Here is a 13,859-nt window from a genome sequence, read left to right on the forward strand (position 1 = left end):
CCTTCTGCTGGCGCCCTGCTTTGCCCCTCGGTCACTGCTGCGCCTTGGCTTGAAAGACAATCCACTTGTTTGTACAGGCAGCGGACCCAGACATGCAGAGATCCGCGCTGGAGAAATGCCTGCAGCTCAGCGGATCTACACCCGCGTAAAGAGGACAAAGCCTCCCTTAGCATCAGAAAGAGCCCGACTCTTCTCGCAGTTTCTCCTCTCTCTCCAGACCATCCCGAGGTGGCGTTAGGATTTCAAGATGCGAATTGCTCCACTTTCGGCGCAAACGACCCGCACATTAGCACTTGCTCAGGTTCTCCAGCGGGAGCTTTTGATCTCTTCCTCTAGCTGAGGAGGAAGGCTTTTTTTGCTTTCTTTTGGAGATTCCCAACAGGCTTGCCATGTGCTTTTCTTTGGTGCCCCCCCCCCCTAGCATTTCTCTCCCGTGCGTCTCACTCACAGCTGAGGGTCCTTTGGGAATGCAAGGAGTTGGGAGGCGCGCTAAAGACCGCCCTCCCCCTGCAAAGCCACCCTCTCCCCCCCCCCCAGCCAGAATAGGGGGCGGAGGCGAAGAGGCCTCCCCTCCCCTCTACCTTCCCCGCTGACCCCGCCCCTCGCCTCCTGCTCTTGCGGCTGCTGGATTTCTTAATAGCCGCCCTTTTTCTGTCGGCAACTCTCAGGTTACCGGGCTTAAGTGCGCGCTCCGACCTGGAGCCTCGCGTCGTCGCCGTCTTCGTCGCTGCTGCCTCGCCGGCGCTTCCTCCGGAGCCACCCCGCGCCGGCGATTGGTTCGGGCAGCCCCCGCGGTCTTGACACAGCGGCGCGCCGAGGGCTTGAGGACGTGTTTCAACAGATGGTTGGGGTTAGTGTGTGTCATCGCGTTCGAGTGGGGATTAGGCGAGCCGAGGGCGGCCCAGGCGGAGCGGGGTGGTCTCCTCCGGCTGCGCAAAGGAAGCAGCCAGAGAGGTGGCGCCTTGGCGCGCGGGCGCGCTCTTACCTCGGGGGGGGGGGGCAGCGCGGAAGAGAGTCCCTTTTTACGCAGGAAGGGGAAGATCGTCCAGGTAAAAGGGACAAAAGTCACCGGAGGATTCCCTTTCTCTTCCCAGCCACCCTTCTCTCTCTCTCTCTCTCCCTCCTCTGCTTTTGAATGGAATGCTTGCCCGGCGCACTTGGTCCAAGCCGGTCGCGGCCGTCTTATCAATGCTCCTATTGTATAGCTGACAGATAACAGCGGGCAGAGCTTGATGCCTGCCTTCCCTCGTAGACCTGACACTCTGGATGCACTTTGAGGTCACGCTCGAGAAGGTGGTGTTGCAGCAGCAGCAGCCTCTGGTCGGCGGGGAAGGTGGGGTGAGGGACGGGATGGACTGCGGCGGGGGAGTGTCTTTTACGCACCCACGTGCACGCTTTCGACCCCCCTCCCCTCCCCAGATTTCTGATGCTAAAGAAGCTTTAGTTGCGCCCTAGAGCGATGCCAGGGTCTTACATCTCTCCCCACCACCACTGCCAGTAGTAGTAGATCATTCAAGTACAAAAAAAAGACAACAAAAAAGTTTGGCCGTGTTCTCCTTGGAAAGCGCCCGCACGCAACTCGGCTATCTTCGGGAACCGGGTGCCAAGAAAGACAGCGGGGCGGAATTTGTGCTTTGGCCGGTTCAGAGAGGCAAGTCAGGTTCTTCTTTTGGAGAGGTCTCCGGTGTAGTTGGTTTTTGTTTTGTTTTTCCCGGGACGGGCTCCTTTTTGGCAAATGCAGGGCTGGGCTGGGTTGGGGTATGTCGATGACTTGGCAAAGCTGCCTGCTGGATTTCCAGGGTGGTGATGGTGGGAGGAGGGCGAGCAGCAGCAGCAGCAGCAACAGCAAGCTGAGAGCAGCAGCCCAGCACTGTGGAGATGAGGAGCTGCCCTCGCAGCTGCGCGGAGCAGATGGATGTAATTCATTTGCAGGTCTATTTGTGAAAGTTTTACGACTCGCTGAAAACTAAGTAGCATCACCATAACGGATCATTAAAGTCTAGCTGTATTTATTTATAGATTCTAAACAGCCTCTCCGAAGTGTTAATTAAATTGAAAGGGGCTTTTCTTTTTTCCTTTTTAAAACAAATCTGCAGGGAAGGAACAAGATGCAGAGACTTGGGCAAATAAATGGTCCTTAATCTGCATTTAATGCGACGACTTTCAGGGCTACCCCTCGAAACTGATTTCGCCAACATGTCTCCTACCCCCACATGTGGGGATTGCTGCTTAGAAGGATTCCTGGCTTTAAAGTGGTTATGCCCCCTTGCTTTGGGAGTAAACTCATTGAACTCAATGGGATTTCCTTGTTAAATGGAGGATCGGGACCTGTAACTGCTCTCTGGGCTCCTTTGGCACAGGTTACTTGCCAGCTTAAGTAGAATGTTCAGTTTGTTGGTTAGATATGGTTGACTCTCTGTTTCTTATATATTTCGAGGCATCCGGTTTTGTTTTGTTTGTGTTAATCTGTGACCAAATAACAGCGTTTAGCCTTGAAATAAATAAATATGCATAGGCAATAACTCTTGCATCCCTTGTTGGAATGTAAGAATTGCGAGAAGTTATTCTCTCCCATGGGTGGGTGGCTGTGGGGGGAGTTTTGCTATGCCCTCAACCTTTCCAGGTGAGAGATTCTCTAAGTGATACTATGCCTAATCCTTTCTGGAATAAGATCTGAGGAATGTAGGGGGGTTATGATGGAGGATGCGTGCTTCGGATAACATCACTCCTAAAACTTTTCAAGTTAAATGCATACATTTAGCATTCCCCCCGTCTGCTTGGCTGGCTTACTGATTATACACCCTCTCCAAGAAAGCATCGTTTTCCCCCAAATAACCCCTCCAGCAGTATCAAATAAGGGTATTGGCAAACTGCTAATTAGCTAAATGAAATGACTAAAATGGGAGTGTTTTGATTTTCTCTCTCTCCACCCCCTTCCACGCAAAGCTCCTAAGGAGAGGTGGGAAACTTTCCCAGATATTTTTAAAGGCAGAAAAAGAGAACGCTTGCAAATGGGGGTTAAAACTTCCATGAGCTGAACAGCTCCAGCTGCCCTTTCATATCTGGAGAAATGTGGCTGGTGAGGCTTGTTCTGTAAGCCACCTTGTCTCCACAAAGATATACAATATGGTACAAGGCAAGGTGCAGCGGTGTGGTGTCAAGAATATAAACACGCAAAGTGGTGTCAGTCTAATTGCTTCCTGCTGTGGAGCTGCATTTTAGGTAACTGACCTACCACCTGATTCTGTGCATATTTACTCCAGAAGTAGGTCCCTGCTGAGTTGGATAGAATTTGTGAGGAAGGATTGCAAGCTTAGTGACTTTAATATCCTTGAAAACTTCTGGGTGCCAAAAGGTGGAGGGAGAGAAACTGAGCAGGGATCTAAATTCTGTTCTCGCATCACTTGACCTGACGGGGGACTATCTTTAAAAAGAAAAGACAATGCCCTCCGGCTAGTCCAAGCTCTCTGTCGAAGCAGAATCTACTGTTCCAGATGGTAAATGTTCAAAGGAATATTTATGGCTACTGCTGCATACCTCAGGTTGACATTTGGTTTCTTCCTGACAGCACTTGTGCTGGGTACACACAGATGAAGTTCCCATTAGCGACTCGACAGCTGTAAAACTGTTCAGAGTTTAGGATGTTGCACAGGGAGATTATCTGAAGAACAAGGGGGGGAGAGAAAAAGTTTCTGGGGGGTGTGGTGAAGCCCTGCGGCTGACAGGTCTGCCGCTATGCAGGACAATCTTCCAATTTGGGTGGAATAGGCATTTTTGCCTCCATTCTCTCTCTCTCTCTCTCTCTCTCTCTCTCTCTCTCTCTGTGTGTGTCTTCTTTATGGAATGCAGAACATACCAGACGAGTCACAAGCCAATGTGGTGTAATGGGTAGAGTGTTAGACTTGGAACAGGACTCACTGCTCAGCTATGAAGACCACTAAGTAGCTCTGGCCAAGTTGTTATTTGTCAAGCTAACCTAGAATTATAGTTTATAGCAGCCTGCCTTGTACCAAGTCAGAAAGTTTGGTGGCTCTGGCTCAGTCCTGCGTGAAAGCAGCTTTCCAGGGTTTCAGACAGGGTCTTTCCCAACCTTACCTGGAGATGCCTCGCAAGGTTGTTGTGAAAAGTGGTGTAGTGGAGCTGGAAAAGGAGAGCAGGCAAGTGTAGCTTCAGAGGAGGAGCAAAATGCCACCATCTTGCTGGAACACCTTGCTCTGGCATGTGGATGAGGTGATAATGAGGCTTTCAAGTTTTAGTTGGTCACAAATTAACATATAGAGGGAAAGGTGGTGGTGCCCCCGGCCATTCCTTTCCTTCTGAGCCTCCTTGTTTTATGGTACCATTATTAATATGGCTGTTGACATCTTTGCCCCGCCTGTTTTATAAGTCATTGGAATGTGATGATATTGTGTAAATGTATCCTTCTATGATAGCCTTCTTCTTTTTTTACAACAAAGAGTGGCTAATAGTTTTCACAATAAAACTAATTACATGGGGAATGAAGAAAATATTCAAGCAGAGGCCTTGTGCTTCTTTCTCTTGGCAGGGTTTCTACTTCACATAAGCAGTTTAAATAGTAGTGATTCCTTTTAAGATATGATGGTTTATGTTACTAACAGAAAGCTAAATGCTGCATTTCATCTGGTGGAAGATCTTTTGTTAAAGCTCTGTGTTTAACAACTCAAACCTCTGCACTTGGGCAGGGGTAGGCAACCTAAGGCCTGGGGGCTGGATGCGGCCCAATCGCCTTCTCAGTCCAGCCCGTGGACAGTCTGGGAATCAGCGTGTTTTTACATGAGTAGAATGCGTCCTTTTATTTAAATTGCATCTCTGGGTTATTTGTGGGACCTGCCTGGTGTTTTTACATAAGTAGAATGTGTGCTTTTCTTTAAAATGCATCTCTGGGTTACTTGTGGGGCATAGGAATTCGTTCATACTTTTTTTCAAAATATAGTCCGGCCCCCACAAGGTCTGAGGGACAGTGGCCTGGCCCACGGCTGAAAAAGGTTGCTGACCCCTGCACTTGGGGGTAACTTCCTCTGAGTTCAAGGGAGTTTACTCCTGCGTAACTATGCGCAAGAGTGCTGTCATGCCGCATGGCTCATCCGGGTTGTCAGTATAGTTGTTCTCTGTGAATCAACACAGCTGCCTGCATTTTTGGACTCTCCTTGTGAGCGCAGCTATGAACTGTCCTTGGAGACTTTCCTGTTGTGTTCCTGCAGCTCAACATTAATCTCTGGAACATAGGAAGCTGCCTTGAACGCAGTCAGACAGTTAGTCCCACCTAGCTCAGTGATGTCTAAACTGGCTGGCAGCTTTTCTAAAGGGCTTCAGGCAGGGAAACTCTCCCAGCCCTTGCCTGGAGAGGCCAGGGGTTGAACCCAAGACCTGCTGCCTGCAGGGCTCGACCTCTGAGCTACAGCCCTTCCCTGGGGACAAATCCCTTAAGAGAAAGGGTTGGAATATAAATGTGTGATGGTGGCAGGCATCACCATTGTGGTCAGAAAGAGCAGAACTAAAGGATCAAAGATTGGGTTTTACTTGTGTGCCCGGGATGCCTTTGTCACCTGCACTCAAGAGACAGAAATGTAATTTCACTGAACTGTGCAACATTATTTGCTTTAACCCAGTTCATTTTTATTCTGGCAAGGAATGCAGTGACTTGCTAGAGGCTGAACATGCTTTGATGTAGATTGGCTTAATTGTGTGTTAGTTTATTACTTGGCAGGGGGTTACTCTTTCTGGCAATTCATAGTCCAGGTAAGGTGAGCCTGCTCAGCTCTGCAGCATTTTGATTTGAGCTGTGGCTGGTTTATGTAAATCTTGCTAACAATGTATAACTGTGCATCTTTCAAAACAGCATGTGTCAGAGCTGCTCTCAGGTCCCAGCTCACAGAGGACCACGCTAGCCGGCAATATTGTATAAAAGTCTTTATTGCGTTACAGTTTCCATTTTCAAGCCGCAGCGTGCAGCTCTACGTCTTAGAAGCTAGACCGGCGAAGCTCCGTCTGAGTCTCCGCCTCCTGTACACCAACTTAATACCCTCGCCTTACTCCACCTCTTCCGTCTTTCCCTTCTTCTCTGGGTCCCTCTGCCCCCCTGGGTCTCTTCCTTCCTGGACTCTTCCGACGCTGACCCCCCGGACCCTTCTCCTTCCTTGCGGCGGGCTTTGGGACCCGGCTCCCTTTCCGGGCTGCTTACTGTGCCGCCTTCCTGTGTATTTGAACTTGGCGCGCGCGCCCAACCTTCCACCTTCCTCTTGACCGTTTCCTCACTCCCCGACGGAGGTGTGGCCAGTCCTGACTCATGCTCTCCCTCCTGCGGCGAGCCGCCTGATCCCGATACCTGGCACCCTTCCTCCCTACTGCTCCCTATTGGGGAAGCTGGCCCCGATTTCCAACTGCTGCTCTCTGAGTCCCCTCGGGTCCCTCCTTCCTGGGGTGTCCCCCTGAGTCCCCCCCTTGCTCTGGCCACGGGCGCTCCTTTCTGCGAGTCTTCCGAATCACTGGAAAGACTCGGAGATCTCGGGCCGCCGTCCTCGCTCATATTTCCTTCTGATTCCTCCCCCTCGCTCTCTGCTCTCCCTCTTTCCTGTGCCTCTGCTCCTGAACCCCTGACAGCATGGAATATATCTGAATAGATAAATAGAGAAAAGGAGCAGATTTTGTGATTGTCGCAGAATGTTGTCTTTTCTTATTACGCTTGTTGCCATGCTCATCCTGGGAAAACTTGAGAGAAAATGGGCTTGCATCTCTCCGTACTTTGAAATAATAGCAGATATCGGGATCCCAGTTAAAGAACTTTGTGGGTTTTCATTCTGGGCAAGGACTCATGAAAACAGATTGTGAAACATGCTGAGATGGTGCGGGACAGCATTTCCAAATATGGAAGGCATTATAAACCACCACTCTTACAGGAAGTTAGGCATCTATGGAAAGAATGATTTTTGAATGATTTTCAAATACTCTTCTGGCTAGGTCATCTATTGCAAAGGATTTTGGATGGTTTATTATCAAGGCTTTGAGCATTGATAATACAGAGTCATAGAGCTGCCTAGGCATATCAAGTTTTTTTGTTTTAATTTTAAAAAATGATACAGTGTTTATGTGTATAGGTATGGCTTATTACAACCATATGAAGCTGGAGTTCTGGTTGTGAGTTTGAAAATATAAGGAAGACCCTTTGACATCCAAGGATTTTTCCATTTGAAGATGGATGGGTTTATACTTCTTACAGGGCTACAGACCTGATTGCCTGGTGATTTGTGAGGCTCTTAACACAAAAAGGCAGTTCCTGTGTTTCCACAAGTTTTTACATCCAATATCCAAACTAAGGATACTCCTGTGATGGTTAGGGGCTATATCACAGCATCCTAGAATTTTGCAGCAACAATGTCATATTAATTGGGGGGGGGGATGGGCACTAATGCTGAATGGCTTCTGCTATTCAGAGCCAGCCCTACCATTCGACTGTGGCATCCACCTGATTTTGGCTGTCTCAACCTAATGGTAGACATCAACAAAATGGTACGCAAGTTTTTATAAATTGCTTTGTAAAAAAAACAACAACCCCCAAATCAAATGGTGTGTAAATTTTATGAAATAAGTTGTTGGTTATTTAATTTATTATTGATTTTATTTTTACTTCCAGGGAGCAGGAGAGCTTTTCTGTCTCAAGTGCTAAAATAAGTGGAAAGACTTTGGGGTGCCATGACCAGTATGGAGTAGTTTGGGGAGATAGGATGCTATTAGGTTCCAAAATGTCTTAGGTCTGCACTGCTGCTATCTTAATCTGAATACTACGATCTTCTTCAAAGGAATCCTTGAAGACGTGACGTTAATGTTCAGAGAATATCAGCGGTTACCACCATCTCTTCTTCATATACTGGTTCCTCTTATTAGTATAACAGAGAGAAAGGGCCTAGCAGTAATATGTGTGAATGCATGGGAGAAATGATAACACATCAGCCAGTGAGTGCTTTCAGGGTCAAATTTCAGTTGGTTTCTATAGGACTTGTATCAGCTTGAATATTTTTGAGGTTTGATTTGGACACAATAAGTTTGGATGTTATGGGTAAAGCCAGTCTTTTTGTTTTTTTAAAGAGTCTTTGCTCATTCTTCCACAGCTTGTTTGACATCCACTTGCGTCCAGGAGCTATTTTTTTATTTACGCCAATGTTATCTGCTGCTCTACTGGCAGGAAATGACTTTGTTTCCCACCAGTATATCTGCAGGTGGCTTCAAATCTCTAATCTTTATAGGGCTGGATGATTACTCTTTTCTTCAGCATTTTTTTATGGGATCATGGATTATTGGAGCTATTTAAGAGATGACTAATTCAGAACTGTCAGTCATACTTTTTTTTTAAACTAAGTCATGGAAATCAAGGCTATATAAGCTTGGCTGACATGTTTGGCCTCCATGGAGTCATTAAGTGCAAAATGCAGTAAGCGCCAAGTGAACTGTCCCTTACATATTTTATGTTTACTTGGAAGTAATCCCTAGTGAGTTCAGCAAGATTATAACTCCCAAATACATGTGTATAGGATTGTAACCTTAATGTGTGATCACCCTGTGGGGTTCCTTCACCCCAAATTAAAAATAAATGAGGAATGCCTGATATTAGAGTGGAATTAAAGCCTGGAATACTGATCAAGATAGAAGTCCTACTGTCCAAAACACAATTAGCTCCTCTTCCATCATTGTCACCTCTCCTAGTTGACTAGAGAACTTGGAGACAAGTCAGTCCCAAACCGGAGGATGGTGATGTCACAAAAAAGAGAAATGAAGATTTCTGCTTCCAGTGGCCATGAAAAGCAAATTGTTAAGATGTAACCATGAAGATTACAGTGGAATTTATTTAGGTATAACAAGGCACAGAGTTGTTGGAAGCTTTTAATAAATCTATTTTAGATTTTTCCAGTTGAGGATTTCTGTCTTTAGTATGCTGTTACAGTGAAGCCATCTTCATGTTTTCATAGAATCACAGAATTGTTGAGCTATTGTAGAGACCACAAAGGCCGTCTAGGCTAATCTCCTGCAAATGCAGGAATCTTTTGCCCAGTGTGGGGCTCAAACCCATGACTCTGAGATTAAGAGTCTCATGCTCTGCTGGCTGAGTATGTGAAGGATGAAGAGGAAATGGGATTGTACCACTGGCCAAGCTCCTAACATTAAGAACTCCCAATGCCTCACCCCAACCATAACCATGCATGAAGTGAGGAAGCCTACAGGCATAGACTTTCCTTCTTCAGACGTTCCCCTTAATCATGTGGAGCCTTCTTCATAATGTGTGAAAAAGGCTTAAGTCTCTCTTACAGGGATGGGAAACCTGTGGTCCCCCAGATGTCGGTGGACTATAGATCCTATTATCCCTGACCTTTGGCTGTGGTGGCTGGAGCTGATGGGAGTTGGAGTTCATCAATGTATGGCAGGCCACAGATTCTCCATCCATGCCCTCCAGTTTCCAAAAATCCTGTGTATTGTTGCAAGTCCCATCCAGGCCATTCAGGGTGGGAGCAGGAATGGAAAAACAGAGGGTGGAGGAAACCACACCCAACAAATCTTACACTTCATTGGCACTATGGCGATCTCTGACCACATAATCGCCTCCATCTGTCTATTTAGTTGCTTGTATGGTGGCTGCTCAAGTGGTTCAGGTCAGCTATAACAATGCCAAAGACACATCCTTAAAATGAAAGGGGGCAGCTTTAACGTGACAGAACCATTCCAGCACCAATCATCCAAAGCACGTAACACTGGAGGGAGGTTCCCACAAGGCTTGGAAATCAAACAGTAGCTGTGCTGCTAGCATCTATGTGTGATGATTCCCAGCCATTTTTCAGAAACGAGAAGGGGACAGTGACTTCCAGATGATGCCATGTGTTGCCAAAGTTGCACAGAGTGTTCTAGGAAGTGCACACAAGATTTACTTAATTGGTTCAATGTCCCAGCAAAACTTGGGCTTTGAAGCCTTTCTTCAGAGGGAGATTATTTGGTTAAACGGCTTTTAATACACGCATAGCATTCATTAGGCACCATGGTCTTTTGTGTAGCTATATTTATTACATTCCCCCAACCCTGAAGAAGCTAAAATGGATACTTCATTGGGTCCATAAATCTTATGTGTGCCTTCCTAGAACCTTTATTGCTCTGGGGCTATTGCCCTCCCTTGTTGTCATTGGTCATCATAGTTCTGCAACTGGTTGTTTTAGATCAGGCTTAGGCAAACTCTGCCCTCCAGATGTTTTGGGACTACAACTCCCATGATCCCTAGCTAACAGGACCAGTGGTCAGGGATGATGGGAATTGTAGTCCCAAAACATCTGGAGGGCCGAGTTTGCCTATGCCTGTTTTAGATTGTGCATGGTGAATTTTTAAAAGTACTAAATGTACATTATGAAAACAGTGTTGTCACTCCTATGACTGTGCTGGCTTGGACCGATGGGGTTTGTAGTCCAAAACATCTGGCAGGTACATTGTTGGTGAGGGCTGAAGTAGATGGTCTAAGCAAGATCACACAGTTGGAAGGACATCTACGCAGGTTTTTCAGGAAAGCGCCTATGCCAGTCTATTCAAGAATAAGTCCCATTGAGTTCAGTGATACTCTTAGGTAAGTGAATGTAGGATTGCAACTGACATATTTGCTCATGATTTCTCAGCCTAAAAAAACTATGGCCAGTTCTGACAATTGCTTGCACTTAATGAAAGCTACAGGTAGGTAGCCTTGTTGGTCTGCCATAGTCGAAACAAAATAAAAAAATTCCTTCCAGTAGCAACTTAGAGACCAACTAAGTTTGTTATTAGTATGAGCTTTCGTGTGCATGCACACTTCTTCAGATACCTGAAGATCATTTGAAGAAGTGTGCATGCACACGAAAGCTCATACCAATCCAATAACAAACTTAGTTGGTCTCTAAGGTGCTACTGGAAGGAATTTTTTTATTTAATGAAAGCTATTACAGTAGAGAGAAATGGTCATTTTGCAGAGTCTGTGGAAGAATTAAGATTATGGTTCTGGTTCAGTTTCCAATGACAATGTGCACTATTTCAGGGTCTTCCTGTCACAGGTGAAGTCCTGCTCCTGTTATCTCGGTCCTTATGGACAGACAGCTTGCTTTTTTTGTAGCAAAGGCTGTTTAAGGCTGCAACTGATAAGATTTGCTTCTTGTTGGGACTGGAAAAGCAGTAGTAATGCAGAGAGTCTGCACTGGCTTTATTACAGCCTTTCCAATACGACCTCTGTAGTTCAAGGCGCACTCTGACATTTTGTTGTTGCACTGAGGTATGCCGATCCTGGCAAAGTCTCCACTCTGTACCGCTCTGAAGCAGTTAGTACAAGACATAGTGAAGACCACTGTCTCCTACACCCTTTCTAAAAATGAATTAGCCCAACCCTACATTAATCATGCCTATACCAGTGAGGTTTCCATGCTCACAGAGCTTTGTACATCTCTCGAAAGGGATGGTGGACCCACCTACAAGCTTTACTTGTTGCGATCCTGGAAGTGTTTGCTTGGCTACTAGAGGAAGCAGGATGTTGAGCTAGATGGGTACTTGGTCTGAACCAGGAAGAGTCGTCATGAAGTGGCGGGGGTGGGGAGTCCTTGTTTCACACCACAAAAAGGGTGGGTGGATTAAAGCCCTGTGCGTTATCTTTTGCAGCTGGTGTCTGTGGGCAGAGCCAGTGCCCTCAGGTTCTTTTCGCAACTGTTAGCTCTACAGTGGTACCTCGGGTTAAGTACTTAATTCGTTCCAGAGGTCCGTGCTTAACCTGAAACTGTTCTTAACCTGAAGCACCACTTTAACTAATGGGGCCGCCTCCTGCTGCTGCTGCACTGCCGGAGCACGATTTCTTTTCTAATCCTGAAGCAAAGTTCTTAACCCGAGGTACTATTTCTGGGTTAGCGGAGTCTGTAACCTGAAGCGTATGTAACCCGAGGTACCACTGTATTCCTGTACCACATGAGTGTGCAGTAATGCATCTCTTATGGATAGTTGACAGTCTTTCCCTACCAACAGTCCAAGTAGTTCAGTCTGCTTAGAAATGAGAGCAGTTCCATTGCCATATCAGCAATGGGAATAAATCTCTGTGCTAGCTTGTAGGGAACTAAGCTTCAGTATGGTCATGTTGAAGTGACCACAGGGCAAAGAGTCCAAATATCATGAACATTAGTTCTTTTTGGCTTATGTGGTTCCATGGGGTTCTGTTTTGTCCCCAAACTTTTTTATTGTCTGCATGAAACCACTGACACAAGAGTCATCTGATGATTGGGAGTTGGGTGTCATCAATATACAGGCGATACCCATATCTATCTGTCTGTCTGTCTGTCTGTCTGTCTGTCTCACTATCTATATTGTGCTGTGGTAATCCTGAACTGTTGTCTGGGCTCAATGGACTGAATGTGAGCTAATAAACTGAAGTTTAATCCAGACAAGACTCAAGTGCTTTTTGAATAGTAGGTTTGGGTCATGTCGTTCTGGCTGTTGTATCACTCCTGGTTAGATCTAGGTTGGACTACTGCAATGCACTCTGTTTGGGGCTGTCCTTGAAGAGTGTTACAAAGAGCTATTAAAAATGTAGCGTCTAGTGTAGCTTTGGTGTTCACTGCTTAGGATGCATATATTATATCAGTTCTTTTTCATTAGCTCTGGTTCCGATTAATTTCAGTTCACAGTTCAAAGTGGTATTTGATACCTAAAGAGCCCTAAATGGCTTTGGGGCCAGGCTTTCTGAAACACCCTCTCTTCCCGCATGGATCTGTATATTCACTGTACAGTATTAAGCATCTGAAGATCTGTTCCATGTTCCACCATCTTCACTAATGTGCTTGGTTGGGGGACATTAGAACAGCTCGTTTTGGCAGCAGCACCAGATTGTCCAGCTCCTTTCCAAAAGAGGTTTTATTTTCCCTGTTATGTACTGAAGTTCTCACCCTGGGCCAGCAGGGGGATACTGTAGATAGTTATGCAAATAAGGAATCAAAAGTGACGTTCAGTGATTGGATAGTTTTAGAAAATTCTTACAGTTACGTTGTACTGGAGCTCTATATAAGCAGGCTGACTGAACCCTTCAGCTCAGTTCTGTTCTGGCCTGTGAATAAACAAGAGCTCTTTGAAGAATCGCTGTGTCGTCTGATATGTTCACCCACAACTTAACATTCCCCATTTCTTTGGATGGCATAAACGTTCTTTTAATTTGCCTTCAACTCCTGTTGTGAAGAGGGTTTAAAAAAAACACACACCAAAAAAACACACCTGACCCTAACAGCCCTACTGAATACTGATTGAGATACTGTATTTCTTTTATCTCAATATTTTAATTTTATTCTAGTGTTTTTTCATCTGGAACCAGCCTTTCGGGGCAAAAAGTGAGGTAGAAATTATTTTAAATAAATAAATAAAAATCAAGCAAAGGTTAAAAAGGCTTGGAAAGTTTTGTTGTTGTTTTCTTTGGTAGATGTGAAAAAAACCAGAGCTCTTGTGCTGTGTGGTCCTCTTGCATTATTCTGACCTGTGGAATAAAGTCTCTTCATCCAATAGGCTCTCAGTCAAACTTTTATATCAAATTCAAAGTCATTAAATAATTTATTCCCTTAAAAGCTTTGACTTCTCTGTTATAAAGATCTTATCTCAAGGCACTCCCAAACTCCCCTTCTTGTTATGCTCCATACTAAGTTATACTTGGCTCATTTCCTAGAAACTTTCTCTGAAAGATTTCTAAGCATACCAGATACTTACAATGAAACAATATGTGATAAGGCTTCTGCATAATATCTACACATTTATCATCATTTTACTTAACCTGCCTATTTAGCCTAAATAGGAGCCACTCAAATTCCGACTAGCCTCACATTTCT

At 45.6% G+C, this 13,859-nt stretch overlaps 1 protein-coding gene across 6 annotated transcripts in view; it reads left to right on the forward strand.

The window, feature by feature from the left end:
- Positions 1–643: 643 nt before the first annotated feature.
- The window catches only part of SULF1 (sulfatase 1), a 107,441-nt gene continuing 94,225 nt past the window's right edge, over positions 644–13,859 (forward strand). For 3 of the 6 annotated variants that reach the window (XM_082233763.1, XM_082233768.1, XM_082233769.1), the window contains exon 1: positions 644–850. The gene's annotated coding sequence lies outside the window, so the exon portion shown is untranslated. Of the gene's footprint in view, positions 851–945; positions 1,050–1,517; positions 1,652–1,858; positions 1,933–13,859 lie in introns of those variants that run through there. The other 3 variants (XM_082233765.1, XM_082233764.1, XM_082233766.1) reach the window with 3 other exon arrangements.

Source organism: Podarcis vaucheri, assembly GCF_965113315.1.
Source record: "Podarcis vaucheri genome assembly, chromosome: 8".
NCBI classification, from domain to species: domain Eukaryota; kingdom Metazoa; phylum Chordata; class Lepidosauria; order Squamata; family Lacertidae; genus Podarcis; species Podarcis vaucheri.